General features: G+C 44.9%; 1 protein-coding gene across 6 annotated transcripts in view; it reads right to left on the bottom strand.

The window, feature by feature from the left end:
* The window catches only part of USF3 (upstream transcription factor family member 3), a 69,943-nt gene extending 61,669 nt beyond the window's left edge, over nt 1–8,274 (bottom strand). For 2 of the 6 annotated variants that reach the window (XM_065586527.1, XM_065586561.1), the window contains exons 1-2: nt 8,040–8,182; nt 4,528–4,607 (exon numbers count right to left, since the gene is read on the bottom strand). The gene's annotated coding sequence lies outside the window, so the exon portion shown is untranslated. Of the gene's footprint in view, nt 1–4,527; nt 4,608–8,039 lie in introns of all 6 variants that reach the window. The other 4 variants (XM_042852229.2, XM_065586554.1, XM_005292720.4 and 1 more) reach the window with 3 other exon arrangements.
* Between the last annotated feature and the right edge of the window lie 8,340 nt (nt 8,275–16,614).

Here is a 16,614-nt window from a genome sequence, read left to right as displayed (position 1 = left end):
ACTAGGAGATATACTGTCACAAGCCTTTTACAAACCAAGCCACTGTAGGGTGTGAAAAAGTGGAAAACTCCTGAACTGAAGGGTGAAAAACAAAACTGAATAATAAGGTCAGACAGTCAGGGTGCTCACTGAGAGTACAGAATTCTTTAATGATAAAAAGGTGCATCTAGATGACTGGTACCTGAGCTAGAGACGGAAATAACTGGTTTTGAGCAAAGACAGTGCGTCATTTCCATTTGGCAAAGTACACCTCGTAGAGTTCTTTCTATTGTGGATGAATATTGTGTGCCTCAGCTGAACAGGTTGTCTCAACTATTGTTAGCCAGCCAACATCCCTGCTGTGAGATGTAAGAAGTGTGGATCCAGATGGAGGACTTGACAGTCTGAGATTACACTTGACTGGAGAGGCAATTTTTTGAGGCTGGATTTTTTAGGTCCAAGAATCATAACTACCTCAGCCACACTGGAACTACTATGAACATTCTGCCTGAACTTTCTGAGAACCATTATGATGAATGGAAGTGGAAAGTAAGCGTACATCAGATCCAGAGACCATATATATGGGGGTAGGAATCCCCAACTGCATCCTCCTCCAGACTGGTCTGGACAGTTCTTAGGTCACTGTGATGTGCATCGCTCGGAGGGTCTTTTTCACACCCTTGTCTGATGCAAGTTAGATTGACTTAAGCAATAGCGTAGATCTGCCCTCGGAAAGCAAAAGAAAAGGCAATACCTGAGGGTGGAGGGGCTGTATCTCTAAAGGCTGAGGGGAGGATTTGGTTTGTTGTGGAACTTTGTGAATAAAACTAGACCCCCAAGAAGGGTTGTTACTGGACTGGTGAAAGTCTGTTTTGAACTTATTGAAGCATCAAGAGGGGAAACTTACGCAGGGCACCACAGAGCCACTTCTGACCTCAAGGGGATGCACAGGAAGTAGCTGACCCTGTTACAAGGACGTTGAAAAATTGGAGAGGGCAAAGCAAAGAGCCACAAAAATGATTTGAAGGCTAGAGAAATGTCTTACAGTGAAAAAGTTAGACGTCAGTCTGTTTAGTCTATCCAAAAGAAGGCTAAGACACACCTTGATTATGATGTATAAGTATCTTCACATGGACAAAATACTGGATTCTGAGGGACTATTTAATCTAGCAAAGGAAAGCAGAACAAGAAGCAATGGCTGGAAGCTTAAGACAGAAATTCAAATTAGAAATTAGGCGCACATTTTTAATAATGAAGATTATGAACAATTGAAACAGACTATCAAGGGAAATGCTGTCTTCAACTCAAGAGTGGATACCATTGTAGAAGATGTTTTAGTCAAAACAAAAGTTGTTAATGAGTTTAATAGAGGGGTAATTGGATGAAATTCTTTGGGGATATACAGGTCAGCCTAGATGATCTACTAATCCCCTCAGACTTGAAAATCCCTGAATCCTGCAACTGGCTCTTCTGTGCCCATAGTTTTAATCAAAGTTTCCCCTTCCACATGGATGTTTCGTGAAGCAGTTGGTTGTGTAAGGATTAGAGAACATGAAAAATCTCCTTATGGAAGGCAGACAGGACCAAATTATGCAGAAATTGAAACTTCCCTTCTGTGCAAAACAGGTCTTATACAAATGCTTAAACATAGGTGTCACCAGTGGTCAGCATTAACGGCAGCAACAATTGTTCAATTAATTACTTTTATTACAATGGATACTAACTTTACTTATTTTATATCAGCGTCAAAGGGAACAGGTGCAATGGATTAAGTCAATTGAATACACATTTTATAATGGTGAGCCATGCATTTCACTCATTACACCTGCAGTTAAGTCTGATGACAGAAAGATTAAAAATTTGACCTATTACTATCTATTTGCATCAGATATTTTTGTGCATGATAGCAAATACATTGGAAGAAAACAAGACAAATTTTGACAGATGCATCTCACAGTAATAATTCATGTTTTTTCAGATATCATTTGCTGACTATTCAGACAGAAAGGAAATATGCCAACTCCCAGAAAAATCCTTTATCTGCCCTCTCTGTAGAACTTGTAGCTTAGACATAGCATTAATATTAGGGCTGTCAAGTAATTGTGATTAATCACACTGTTAAACAGTAATAGAATACCATTTATTTAAATATTTTTGGATGTTTTCTACATTTACAAATATATTGATTGCAATTACAACACAGAATACAAAGTGTACAGTGCTCACTTTATATTTGTTTTTGATTACAACTATTTGCACTGTAAAAAACAAAAAAAGTATTTTTCAATTCACCCAATACAAATACTGTAGTGCAATCTCTATCATGAAAGTTGAACTTACAAATGTAGAATTTTGTACAAAAAAAATGCACGCAAAAACACAATGTAAAACTTCAGAGCCTACACATCCACTCAATCCTACTTCTTATTCAGCCAATCGCTCAGACAAACAAGTTTGTTTACATTTGCAGGAGATAACGCTGCCCGCTTCTTGTTTACAATGTCACCAGAAAGTGAGAACAGGCATTCTCATGGCACTGTCATAGCTGTATGCCTGTTCTCACTTTCTGGTGACATTGTAAACAAGAAGAGGGCAGAATTATGTCCAGTAAATGTAAACAAACTTGTTTGTTTTAGCAATTGGCTGAATGAGAAGTAGAACAGAGTGGACATGTAGGCTCTAAAGTTTTACATTGTCGTGAAAGTGCAACTTACAAATGTAGATTTTTTTATACATATCTGCACTCAAAAACAAAACAAAGATTTCAATTCACCTCATACAAGTACTATAGTGCAAACTACTATTTCTTTTGTTTATCATTTTTACAGTGCAAATATTTGTAATAAAAAATAATGTACACTTTGATTTAAATTACAACACAATATATATGAAAATGTAGAAAAACATCCAAAATATTAAATAAATTTCAATTGGTATTCTATTGTTTAACCATGCAATTAAAACTGTGATTAATCACGATTAATTTTTGTTAATCACGTGAGTTAACTGCGATTAATCGACAGCCCTAATTAATATTTAAAATGTTTCAAACATTGATTAGGTCAATAGAAGTAGTTATCAAAATTATCTGCATAACAGAGTTTGTTAAAGCAAAGGTATTGTGATTATAGAATCATAGAATAGTAGGGCTGGAAGAGACCTCAGGAGGTCATCTAGTCCAACCCCCTGCTCAAAGCAGGACCAACACCAACTAAATCATCCCAGCCAGAGCTATGTCAAGCGAGGCCTTAAAAACCTCTAAGGATGGAGATTCCACCACCTCCCTATGTAATCCATTCCAGTGCTTCACCATCCTGCCAGTGAAATAGTTTTTCCTAATATCCAACCTAGACCTCCCCGACTCCAACTTGAGACCATTGCTCCTTGTTCTGTCATCTGCCAACACTGAGAACGGCTGAGCTCCATCCTCTTTGGAATCCCACCCGCCCCTTTCAGGTAGTTGAAGGCTCCTACCAAATCACCCCCTTACTCTTCTCTTCTGCAGACTAAATAAGCCCAGTTCCCTCAGCCTCTCCTCATAAGTTATGCCCCAGTCCCCTAATAATTTTTGTTGCCCTCTGCTGGACTCTCTCCAATTTGTCCACATCCTTTCTGTAGTGGGGGGCCCAAAGCTGGATGCAATACTCCAGATGTGGCCTCATCAGTGTCGAATAGAGGGGAATAATCACTTCCCTCGATTGGCTAGCAACGCCCCTACTAATGTAGCCCAATATGCTGTTAGCCTTCTTGGCAACAAGGGCACTGTAATCCCCAGGTCCTTTTCTGCAGAACTGCTGTTTAGCCAGTCAGTCCCTAGTCTGTAGCAGTGCATGGGATTCTTCCATCCTAATTGCAGGACTCTGCACTTGTCCTTGTTGAACCTCATCCGATTTCTTTTGGCCCAATCCTCCAATTTGTCTAGGTCACTCTGGACTCTAGCCCTACCCTCCAGCATATCTACCTCTCCCCCAGCTTAATGTCATCCATGAACTTGCTAAAGGTGCAAACCATCCCATCATCCAGCTCATTAATGAAGATGTTGAACAAAACCGGACCCAGGACCGACCCCTGGGGCACTCCGCTTGATACCTGCTGCCAACTAGACATTGAGCCGTTGATCACTACCTGTTGAGCTAAAGTCAAGGTATATCACGTCCACCGCTTTCCCCATGTCCACAGAGCCAGTTATCTCATCATAGAAGGCAATCAGGTTGGTCAGGCATGACCTGCCCTTGGTGAATCCATGCTGACTGTTCCTGATCACCTTCCTCTCCTCCAAGTGCTTCAAAATGGATTCCTTGGGGACCTGCTCTATGATTTTTCCAGGGACTGAGGTGGGGCTGTAGTTCCCTAGATCCTCCTTCTTCCCTTTCTTAAAGATGGGCACTATATTTGCCTTTTCCAATCGTCCGGGACCTCCCCTGATCGCCACGAGTTTTCAAAGAAAACGGCCAATGGCTCTGCAATCACATCAGCCAACTCTCTCCAATGCATTGCATCCAGCCCCATGGATTTGTGCATGTCCAGCTTTTCTAAATAGTCCTTTACCTGTTCTTTCACCATTGAGGGCTGCTCACCTCCTCCCCACATTGTTTTGCCCAGGGTAGCAGTCTGGGAGCTGACCTTGTCTGTGAAGACCGAGGAAGGGGAAAAAAAAAAAAAAAAAAAAAGCATTGAGTACTTCAGCTTTTTCCACATCATCTGTCTCTAGGTTGCCTCTCCCATTCAGTAAGGGTCCCACACTTTCCCTGACCTTCTTCTTGTTGCTAACATAGCTGTAGAAACCCTTCTTGTTACCCTTCACATCTCTTGCTATCTGCAACGCCAATTGTGCCTTGGCCTTCCTGATTACACCCCTGCATGCTCAAGCAATATTTTTATACTCCTCCCTAGTCATCTGTCCAAGTTTCCACTTCCTGTAAGCTTGCTTTTTGTGCTTATGCTCACCAAAGATTTCTTTGTTGAACCAAGCTGGTTGCCTGCCATATTTGCTATTCTTTCTGCACATTGGGATGGTTTGTTCTTGCACCCTCAATAAGGTTTCTTTAAAATACAGCCAGCTCCCCTGGACTCCTTTATCCCTCATATTAGCCTCCCATGGGATCCTGGCCATCACTTCCCTGAGGGAGTCAAAGTCTGCTTTTCTGAAGTCCAGGGTACGTATTCTGCTGCTCTCCTTCCTTCCTTTTGTCAGGATCCTGAACTCGACCATCTCATGGTCACTGCTGCCCAGGCTGACACCCACTTTTACTTTCCCTACCAATTCTTCCCTGTTTGTGAGCAGCAGGTCAAGAGGAGCATAGCCCGTGGTTGGTTCCTCCAGCACTTGCACCAGGAAGTTATCCCCAACACTCTCCAAAAAGCTTCCTGGATTGTCTGTGCACTGCTGCATTGCTCGCCCAGCAGATTTCAGGGTGACTGAAGTCCCCCATGAGAACCAGGGCCTATGATCTGGAAACATCTGTTTGTTGTCCGAAGAAAGTCTTGTCTACCTCATCGTCTGGTGGTCTATAGCAGATGTGCACCACGACATCATCCTTGTTGCACTTGCCTCTAAACTTAATCCAAAGACTCTCAACAGGCTTTTCTCCAGTTTCATACTGGAGCTCTGAGCAATCATACCACTCTCTTACATACAGTGCAACTCCTCCACCTTTTCTCCCCTGCCTGTCCTTCCTGAACAGTGTATACACATCCATGACAGTGCTCCAGTCGTGTGAGTTACGCCACCAAGCCTCTGTTATTCCAATCACATCATAGTTCCTCGACTGTGCCAGACTTCCAATGCTTCCTGCTTGTTTCCCAGGCTTCTTGCATTTGTGTACAGGCACCCAAGATAACTAGCTGACTGCCCTACTTTCTCAGTATGAATCAGGAGGCCTTCCCTGTTGCACCCTCCTCCTTGTGTTTCCTCCTGGTATCCCACTTTCCTCGGGGCTTAGGCCTCAATCGATCAGCGAACCTAGTTTAAAGCCTAAAGTTTATAGGTACGAAGTTGTTGTGATAACATGAAACATTGGGAATCATTTTACCTTTTTCCATAAACTTGGTCAATCTCAGAATAGGCATTTCAGGTATGGAATTTTAGAATTAAAAGGGAAAGAAGGTGGAGATATTCTAGCCACAGATACAGAGTTATTCAAATTCCATAAAAGAGTACTGAGTCACAATGCTACTGTGAGACTTGTATAGCAACAACACTAAAGATACTAGCTGGTTCAGCTAATTGTAGTATATAGGATAAGGTAATATTCCTTATGTGAATGTTTGTGTGAACACTCATAAGGTTCACTGTTTTCTATCTCTTAGAAGCCATCAGAAACCACTCAGAGCAGCAGTAAGCATTAAGCTAGACTTTGTATGTTTCCATACAATTAATAGATATGATTATTTGGTACTCAACTGTGCCCACGTACCATCTCCATATTATTTTTCTTACATAACAAACAAAAGACACTAGATTAATCAGAAAAGTTTTTAGTTGCTACAAATAAATTTTAACAAATTTAGACATTTTTCCTATTCTTAATTTATCTAATAAATATAAATTCTTACAGATTACATTTGCAGATATAATTTCTGTAAAAGTATTACAGCTAGATTTGCAATGAACTGGTGAATATTGCTTTTTTCTGATTTTTACATGCATAGTGCATATTTACGAACAAAGAAAAATAAAATAAAAATTTGGTAAATATATTTGTCAAATCAGAAATCAAGATTCATCTCTGGGAGTGACATAGCCTTATCTCTTCATAATGGAACAGCAGTTGCAGGAATATGTCACTTAGGATGACCCAGTAATTTTGTCATATAGCCAATCAAAAGCCAGCTCATTATTCAACCTCGATCATAGAAGCAGGATGGAGGCATGACAAGTGGCAGCATATTGCTCACAAACAAGGTTTCAGTTTGGGGAGTGGCATATCCCTCTCCTTCAGAACACTAAGTCGCAGGGATGTCGGTCTCTCTTGGGGTGTTATGTACAGCTAGTCAACCCCCAACTCCTTAATTGTATATTAAATGATTGGATAAGTAATTGGTAATTTAACTGTTAATCATGTTCACTCACATTAACTTGATGAACATTCTAAAAATGTAGTTGATATATTTTTAAATAATTTTGGTCTTTGAATAAGAAACTGTGAACCACAAATAAAGAGCTAGTCCCATGATTAAGGAACCAGCTTCAGCTTCACATAGTATGGATGCAGCTATAGCAGTATAAAGTTATTTATAGTGTTATAGCTTATTCCAATAGAAAAAGCAGAATAAGCTATACTGATATAATGGTATATGTGTTCCTTATAAGTACATCCACACAGGGGCTGTACCCAAGTAACTATTTTGATTAAAAGCTCCACACCAGGGATAGTCAATTATTTTTTGCCAAGATCCAAATTGCTTGGTCAAGGTATAGTCAGGGTCCAGACTCCAGAGAAAAATAATAATAAAAACAACAACGATAATCATAAGTAAATAAAAAGATGTTAGGGCCCATTGAAAAGCTTCTGGAAGTCCAGATGTGGCCCATGGGCCATCTACTGACTACCCCTCTCCTGCCCCACACCCCTGGCCAAAACAGCTATAAGCTGTACACGCAACTACTGCTCTCCTGGATCTGTCCCAACAGGGAATCCCAGCTCAAGATTGAGGCCTGTGGACTCACCAAGCGAAGGAGGCTTTGAACGGAGCTGACCTGTACTAGGACTACAGCAGGCGCCCTTCCCTTGGGGCGGGTTTACCCGGCGGCACAGACAGACAAAGACGGGGGCGCGCACGGGGGGTTCACAGCACGGGGCAGCTCCGGGGGGCCGGCGCCCCAGGCAAAGCCGGATGCTTCCCGCTCCTGCCTCTCCAGGGAGTCGCTCGGGTCCCCTCCATCGGCACCAGCCCCCCCCGCCCAAGGAGCTGGCACCTCCCCCAGCGCCCTCAGCCACCGGCCCGCAGAGCCCCGCGCCGTTAACGGCTGCGGGACGGGACGAGGCTGCACCGGCCCCTGCCCAGCAGCCCCCGCCCCCAGGTTTCGGCTCCGCCCGGAGGCAGCGAGCGGCACTCACCGGCGGGCAGGGCAGACTCGGCAGCCCCACCGCGGGGACCATCCTCCGGACGGGCGCCCCGCGTCCCCCACAGGCTCCACTCCGATCCCCTCAGCGCCCCTCACTCGCACCCTAACCTACTGGACACACACGCGGCCCACAGCAGCCAATCAACTGCCACACGCTGTGTTGCCTGCACCAATCAGTGAGCCAGCCGCGGGGGAGACCTGCGTCGTACTCATCGCTGCCCCGGACTGACCAATCAGACACAGAGAGGCTGCAGAAGTGTAAAAGCGGCCAACAATTTAGGTTGCACAAAACAGGAACTGCCGGTGATTGGCAACCCGCGGAGCAAGTGAGCAGCAAGAACAGGAAGCGGGGGGCGGGAATATTCCTTAAAGGAGACGCTGGGAAGCGCGCGCAGAGGCTGGCAGGGAGTCGCTAAATGGGTTTGGGTCCTTGTCCAGTCGGGCGGCGGTTGCGGCCCCCAGCAGCGCCCAACACTGCGGGGACTGTCCGATGCTGGGGGTCGGCCCCGCCCCAATGCTCCCATCCCCTCCCTCGCCGAGGGCGGGGAGGGCAGAGCAGAGCCTCCGCCCCCTGCTGTGTGTAGGGCGGGGGGGGGGGGGGGAACGGCCCCCTGGCCCAGCGCTGATTGGCTGTTCTTCCTGGGGAGGCGGGCAGCTGAGGCAGTCAGCCAATGGGAAGGTTCCCCCCATGCCAGGGTTCAGATTCCCTAGCGCTCTTGTTGTCAACCGGGGTGGGGGTACCACTGGGGGTACACAGAGGTCTTCCAGGGGCTACATCCACTCATCCAGAAATTTGCCTAGTTTTACAACAGGCTACATAAAAAGCACTAGTGAAATCAGGGCAAACAAATTTCATGCAGTGATTTGTTTATATACTATACCCTGAAGTGTAAGTACGATACTTCTATTCTAAATGATTTATAATTATATGGGGAAAATGAGCCCTTTTTCGGTAACAGAGCACTGTGACACTTTTGTATTTTGATGTCTGATTTTGTAAGCAAGTAGTCTTTAAGTGAGGTGAAAATTGGGGTATGCAAGACAAATCAGACTCCTGAAACGGGTACAAGTAGTCAGGAAAGGTTGAAAGCCATTGCCCTTGAGGGCTAGAGCTTTGTATCCTCAGGCTGGCTCTGATTCCAAGCAGAGCCTTGGCCCCTGGAAACCTAGTGCCAGAGCTGATGACCATAAGCTGGGGTGAAGGTGGGCCACTGCCATTCTTTTGCTCAATCCCCTGTAGGGGGATTTGATACACCCAAAGGCGCCTATGAAATTCCTGCATTGGGCTTCCCCCTGGGAGGGGGAGACGGGGTTGTCTGCTGGACTCCTTGGATTTGGTTTGCCCAAGGAGGGGCTCACATGCCTCTAGGCATCACACTGTCTCAGACAAAACTATATTGGTTTACACTCAGCTCCCCTTTTGAAGGTTATCTTTGCAATTATTAAGGAGTGGAGAGCAAGGGGTTTTGTAGGGTGCAATGGGGGCTTTCTCATCTTTTCCTGTGGATTTAACAAGGTCTGCAAGATGTGAGAATCCCCAGCTACATATCAGAGGCTTACTCATCTTCTCATAAGCCTAAGAGACACCTCTCCCTCCCAGCTCAAAATTCTTAGGTTCACCCCTCCCTTAGCCACAGTAGGGTAATTAATAATGTCCCCATGAGCCTTAATGAGTTTATTAATCCCTATTGAGTCTATTTTGGCTCTCTACAGACAGCTAACCCTATTTAGCTTGTTTGGGATTGGGAATTTACTAGACCTGTGTAGGTAGCCAGAGGATTGGAGTGGGAGGGGAGATAGAAGAAATGACTTATATTCCTTCCTTACTGTCGGCCTTCTGAGATCTGCAGGAGGGAAACTCACCCCTCTTAGGACCACCATTCCCAACCCTCAGGGGGCTTGTCAGAGGTCTAATATATGTCGTCCCTCATGAGGTGCACAGCTGTGCTGCAATTTCCCCATGGAAGACTGTCTTCTGCAGGTTGCTAGGCGGACTTGGACATTCAGTCAAATCACATCTCTTCTTCTAGAGTATACAAAGGTTCCAAACAACAAAACAATCCTTCCCTTTCAGTCACAGACATTTTCAGTCACTCTACCACTAGCTGTGGAGATTTCCCAAAATCCTTCACTTCTTGATTTTTCCACCATTGCTCCAGGTAGTGCTATAGGGAAGCCTGGGCCATCCCTCGACTCCAGGAGCCTTACGGCCCTATGTCGTAAACCAGCTATGTGCCCCACTTCCTACATCTGCCTGTTTCTAACTTTGTTTACACCTACAGAGGTTCCCAAACTCTTTCATGCCACCACTCCCTTTGGGATCACCTCTCTTAATGTGGCCCCATGGGGTGTGAAAGGTGGTGGTGGGGTTTGAAAATTAAAAATGTGAAAAACTGTTTTTAGAGCACCCCACTACTCCAAACATGGTAATAGTAGGATCCTACATTTATATTAAAAGTTATAAATAGGTTTGCCACCTCAGAGGCACAGAAGAAAACAGTCACTGGCCATGCTCCACCCCAAGCCTAACCCTCCTTATCCCCTCTCAGGTGCCCCCCTCATCAGCAGCCTGACCCCCCTGGCCTCTATATCCACCCCTTCCCAAGGAGCTGCAGCCTACAGGGGAGCCGAGCTGCATCCCCCTCCCCAATCCCTGCTCCTTACCTCTCCTTGCTGGTGAGCAGTCACCAGTGCTCAGAGGACAAGAATCCGCAGCTGGCACATTGAGGTCCCAGCCCACCAGAGTGGGACCTGGATGCCATGCCAGCATCGTTCCCAGGGCCCATGTGAACTGTGTGCCAATAGGAATTGCATGGCTGCCAGTGCCTTTTTTTTGTTTTAATTTTTTCTTCTTTACAAATGCTTTCTTGCATTTTCTTTTTTCCCCCCATGCCTCACAACTGTCCGGTACACTTTTGCAGCCCCCGGGGGGTCACATCCCACAGTTTGGGAAATGCTTGTTTGGGGTCTTCCCTACCAGCCTATCCCCAGCAGACCACTACCTGGGTTCTGTGCCTGGTTCACTCTCCATGAGGACCCACCACCCTCAGACACTAGAAAGCTCTCATTGCTATTTCTTGGTCTTCCATCATGGAGAGATACACACAAGGTCACACCTCATTTCTGCACTCCCCTACTGAGAGAAAGGCAGTTTCTTACATAGTCTTGCCCCAGCAGGCCCTGCTTCTAGCTTGCAGTCAAGTATCAGAGGGGTAGCCGTGTTAGTCTGTATCCACAAAAACAACAAGGAGTCCAGTGTTATCTTAAAGACTAACAGATTTATTTGGGCATAAGCTTTCTTGAGTAAAAAACCCACTTCTTCAGATGCATGGAGTGAAAATTACAGATAGAGGCATAAATATATATTGGCACATGAAGAGAAGGGAATTACAAGTAGAGAACCAATGTTGAAGGCCAATTCAGTCAGGGTGGATGTGGTCCACCCCCAATAATTGATGAGGAGGTGTCAATACCAAGAGAGGGAAAATTGCTTTTGTAGTGAGCCAGCCACTCCCAGTCCCTATTCAAGCCCAAATTCATGGTGTTAAGTTTGCAAACGAATTGTAGCTCTGCAGTTTCTCTTTTAAGTCTGTTTTTGAAGTATGGCTAAAAGGAGGGTCGGTTAAGTGTGGGCTGGAGGAAGCATTCAGGGCTCACCCGGGAATCTGACAGAGGTTAGACGGATGGAGAGAGCAGAGCTTGAACAATGGGGGTTCACTACAGCTTGGCTAGGCTCTGATCTAACCAGAACGGGCTATGCTTTATTCTTCATGCCTCTATGTTAGGGTGACCAGACGGCAGGACTCGGCTTTCCCCCCTCCCCCCTTCAGCTGGGGCAGGACTCGGCTTTTTTTTTTGCTTTGCCGGCGGGCACTCCTTCCCCCCATGTGTCCCGATATTTTCTTCCCCTCATCTGGTCACCCTACTCTATGTCAACCTAGGGACTATTGTGTTCCAGATGCCTAATAAACCCTACTGTTTTGACAATGCTGTGTGAGTGTCACTGCAACTGCTTGGAGACGTGCATTGATCCCTAAAAGTGTACAAATCTCCATCAGAGGTCTGTCTCAGCTAGATTAACTGAACAGAGGTCACAGTGTGAAGCAGACGTGCTGCAGGCCAGAGGTCCTGCCTAAGGAAGCAGTAAAGTCGCATGGCTTATCCTGGAGGAAGAGTGAGACCTTTAGAGAGTCTGGCACACTGTAGAAGTTCCTTCAGAGACCATTCCAAAGCTGGGGCATAGCACTGATCCTGTGAATCCCTGACACTACCTCCCCTTCCATTTGCAATTTGACAATATCCATGTGGCAATCTTAGCAAATTCTCTAACTGCACAGTTAGGAGAGGTAGCTCAGTATGTCCAGTCTGATCACTATAGACCACCCACAACTGCACACTTATTCTGAGAAGCTGTATAGTTGAGTGCATTTGGATCTGCCATATGAAAGACCTGGCTTCTATTGTCAGGTTTCCTTGAAGTGATGTTGAGCAGCTTCACACTTGTAAAATGGGGTAGGGGCTGATACTCAAGTGTCTTGTAGGATTGGGGTATAAGTAGAGCCCTGCAAATCTGTGGACCAATTTTGCGGATCACATGCAGATAAAAAATTTGTATCTGCACTGGGCTGTAAACATAGGATCTCAAAGGTGGGGAAGCAGAGGCTGCTCCCCGCCTTCCAAATCCTATATTCCCCGTATGTACTTAGCAGAAGCAGCTGCCTCCCTCTCCAACTGACCTTATACCACAATAATGAAATTCAGAGAGGTTTCCTAAAGAGCTTGGCTACTTAAACTGTTGTGATAGGAGCACAAGGGATTTTGCTGCCTGTCTTGATCTATCACTTCCCCTATCTCAGTATGCAGCGGAGAGGGAATATAGGCTGCTTCCCTGCCTTCCAGATCCTATATTCCCTCTCCCCTCATATACAGAGAAAAGGGGAGGTGATGGATCAAGAAGCAGTTGCCTGCAGCCCATAAGGCTGCTTCCCCACCATCCAGATCCTCATAGGCTATGAGCTGCAGCCAGCTGCTTCCCCGCCTTTGAGATCCTACATACCAGGGGTGGTCAAACTTACTGACCGTGTACAATAATCTTCAGAAGTTCAAGAGCTGGGCATAACACCTGGATCTCGGGACTTCTGCCCTGTGGCAAGGTAGTGGGGGGCTTGGGTCTTTAAACCTGCAGGAAAGGGGATCTCTGGGTTTCAGCCCCAATCCTGCTGAAATCCTGAGCCCCAGCAGGTTCCTCCGCTGGGGCTGAAGCCCCACCACCCTGCTGCAGGGCAGAAGCCCTGAGCTATTCTCCACCTACCCCCTCCCGGTCTGGTAGGTGGAGTATGGGGGGAGAGTGCACTTCAACTGTAAAAGAGCCGCATGTGGCTCAGGAGCTGCGGTTTGGCCACCCCTGCTATATGCAGTACATGCACACACACAAGCTGCTCCTCCTGAGAGGCACTGTGAGATAGCATGCTGCTGTGGGTGTAGTGCAGGTAGATAAAAAACTGAGTGCAGATCACAGGTCAGATACATGTTGATTCTTGCAGATCCACATTTTTGTATCCACACAGGGTTCTAGGTAAAAGGACCTGGTCAGTAATAAGGGGTATAAAGTGCAGCTATATAAACAGTAATCAGTAGACAAGACCATAATTCACGTTCTCCTAATTCCCATGGTTATGTCCATCTCATAGTTTACAGGCTTGTTGAATAGTCTGTCATTTACAGCAAAATCATGTAGACTTCAGATGCCTGTTTCCTTCTCTTCATTTCTATTATGAAATTATTGATGCATGTCTAAGCAAGACACATATCCCTCAACTGTGCTGTGTTTTGGGTGACAGTGAGCGGCAAAGACACAACTACAAGGCAAATTGGATGAGATGTGCTAGATGGACTTTGGTAATGGAGTGGAGGGTGGGGGCTGTAATACTGCAAGGGACAGAGAGTGCAGTCCTCAGCTGATGACTCAGCAGAAGTGACGAGAGCAGTCCAGGGGCAAGCAGACATGCAGTGTGGAGCACAAATTTGCCAGCTTCTGCAGCTGCTGGTGGGACAAAAGCTCTAAGTTCCACTCCCGATACAGCTTTAGCACCAGCTGTGCCCTTCAGGTTCCCCAGTAAGTCAAGCGACAGCTGGTATCTGCAGCTCTGGCAGGAGTGCAGCTAGCAGCTCAGCGACAGCATTCTATCCAGGCTCACAGCAGCCTGGCACACCACACTGCAGAACCAATAACTTCAACTACTGCTTTTGGGAGCAGGTTTTTTTTGGTGACAAGACAATGGCAGTGAGCAGGGCAAGTCCCATGATCTAAGTTATGTGGGTACTGCCCATACTATTGTCCATCTTTGCTCAAAAAGCTAAATTGGAAATTTTAAAAGCAGGTAATTTTAATGGGGGAGTTTGTATCTTGGGAATCCCTTGATCAAGTGATCACATCTGCTTGCACAGCAGTTTTCAAGCCAGTTTGACTATACACACACATTTTAGAGCACTATGAAAAATTGCTGTTATACAGAAACTGCATCAGAAGCTTAACTCTAGGGCAGCTTGTGGTGCCTTGTATTTAGCATTTTGGGATAAAGTTGACCTACAAAGTAATTTTGCTGGATGTATTAAGGAAACAGATGTTGCAATTACCGTACATATTCGTTCATAAGCCGAATACTTGTGGTAAAAAAGTGAGGCATCAAAGAGCGGGGGTCGTCTTATAAATGGGTCTGCACTAAAATTTGATGATTTAAAACTCTATGGAATCATAGCTGGGAACGGCAAACCGGACACTGAGAGCTGAGGGGCTCCATGCCTGTGGTAAACAAACAGGTAAACAAAACGTCCAGGCCCACCAGCGGCTTACCTTAATGGGCCAGGAGCCAAAGTTTGCCAACCCCGGAAATATAGGGTCAGCTTATGAAAGGGTCATACAGTTTTTGCTATTTTTACCTAACCATCTTGGGGGGGGGGGTCGGCTTATAAACGAATGGGCTAATGAATGAGTATATACAGTACTTTAAATTGGTCATTTTGTTTGTTTGTAGTGCTTAAAGAGTCTCTCTCAGCCTTCTCTGAGTTAATGGGAGGTTTTTAAAAAGAAAAAACAAAAACAGGCAAGTTTTTCCCCTTCTTAGGCAGTGCCTGGAGCTACTACTGACAGATTGTCCATGCCTCTCTTAGAGAGGACACTACCACCAATCCTAAAGAAACCTCTTAATACTACCAAATCTCAATCATTGTCTAAATTTCACTTCCCAGGGTAAGGTTACAGTGATGGACCAAGTCCAGCAACATGTTTGCCTCCTGCAGCATCTTAGATGATGATCCCTTCCACTGTGGTTTAAGATCAGAATATAGCCTAACTTTAAAAAAAGAAAAGGTTTGAGGCATTTCCAGCTGTTTTTGGAGGTAAGGGAACTAAGTGTGGCCATAATCCTTGTCACACACTCCTCCAGGTTATAATTGATATTGCACTAGTGTCTGAATTGTGCTTGGCAATTTGCATGCAGGGTTATATATTTATAATATAAATTATGCTTTGGGGGGTAGCTGTGGGGGCTGAAGCAAAGGAGAGCAATAGTGGGAAAGAACTGTGGGAATGGAAATTGCAAGTGAAAAAGGGCAAGAAGTAGGTCTGAGCAGGAAACATTTTTCCCATCCTGCAAGATTTTTTTTTTTTTTAAATCTCAGAAAGTTCCATCCCACATCAGGATGAAAAAAGTCAACTTAAAAGTTTTTACAAACCAATAAATGGAAAAAAGTTAGTTCAGGTCACTCAGAACATTTCATTTTGATAATTTCAAAGCTTTGTTTCAATTTTTTCACTTTTGTCCTTAGCTTTTTTTATTAATTTTTTAATTTTTTTTTATAAATTTCTAAACAAGTAGTTTCAAATCAAAAACTTGAAATTTTTCATTTAGAAAATCTTGAAACAAGATCTTTTGATATCAAAACCTTTTCAACATTTTTCAAGTTTGGAAATTAGTTTTGTACTAACAGTTTTGGTTTTGTTGAATTGGCATTTTTCAGCAAACACTGTTTTGTCAAAACATTCCTGACCAGCTCTAGCAAGTGACGCTATGAACAAGATGAGGCTGGGCAGCAGTTGGAACAGGATGAATAGTAACATTTTCTTTGATCAAAAACAGATTCACAGTGCTCTCTGCACCTTAAGACCACTTACTTCTACAGGTACAGACTACAACTGCCTGCTTTTATAGCACTTCTCACCGGAAACACACGATTTGTTCTTCATGGTCTGCAATGGCTGGCAATTATTTTCCAGAGACAGTTTAGTGTTTTTTAACCTACAAAGCCTAACATGTTTTGTGTTGCTGCCCCTCTCCTTGTGCAATACCGCAGAAGTAGATCGGCTCAGTGTCCACAATTGCTCTGGTCCCACATAAGGCAGTGGATTTCAGTGAGTGGCCCTTGATTTTGGAAAAGTCACTTCCCCGATAGTCACTTATACACAGCAATCACCACACTGCCAGATCCATACCACAGTTCATGCTGCTCAACTTGTTGAAGATCATCAGGACAGGAAAGCTGCATGGCCTGTGAAGAACCTGAGTAAA

This window comes from Chrysemys picta, chromosome 1 (genome assembly GCF_011386835.1).
Source record: "Chrysemys picta bellii isolate R12L10 chromosome 1, ASM1138683v2, whole genome shotgun sequence".
Lineage (NCBI taxonomy): Eukaryota > Metazoa > Chordata > Testudines > Emydidae > Chrysemys > Chrysemys picta.
This window is presented reverse-complemented; position numbering and strand designations above follow the sequence as displayed.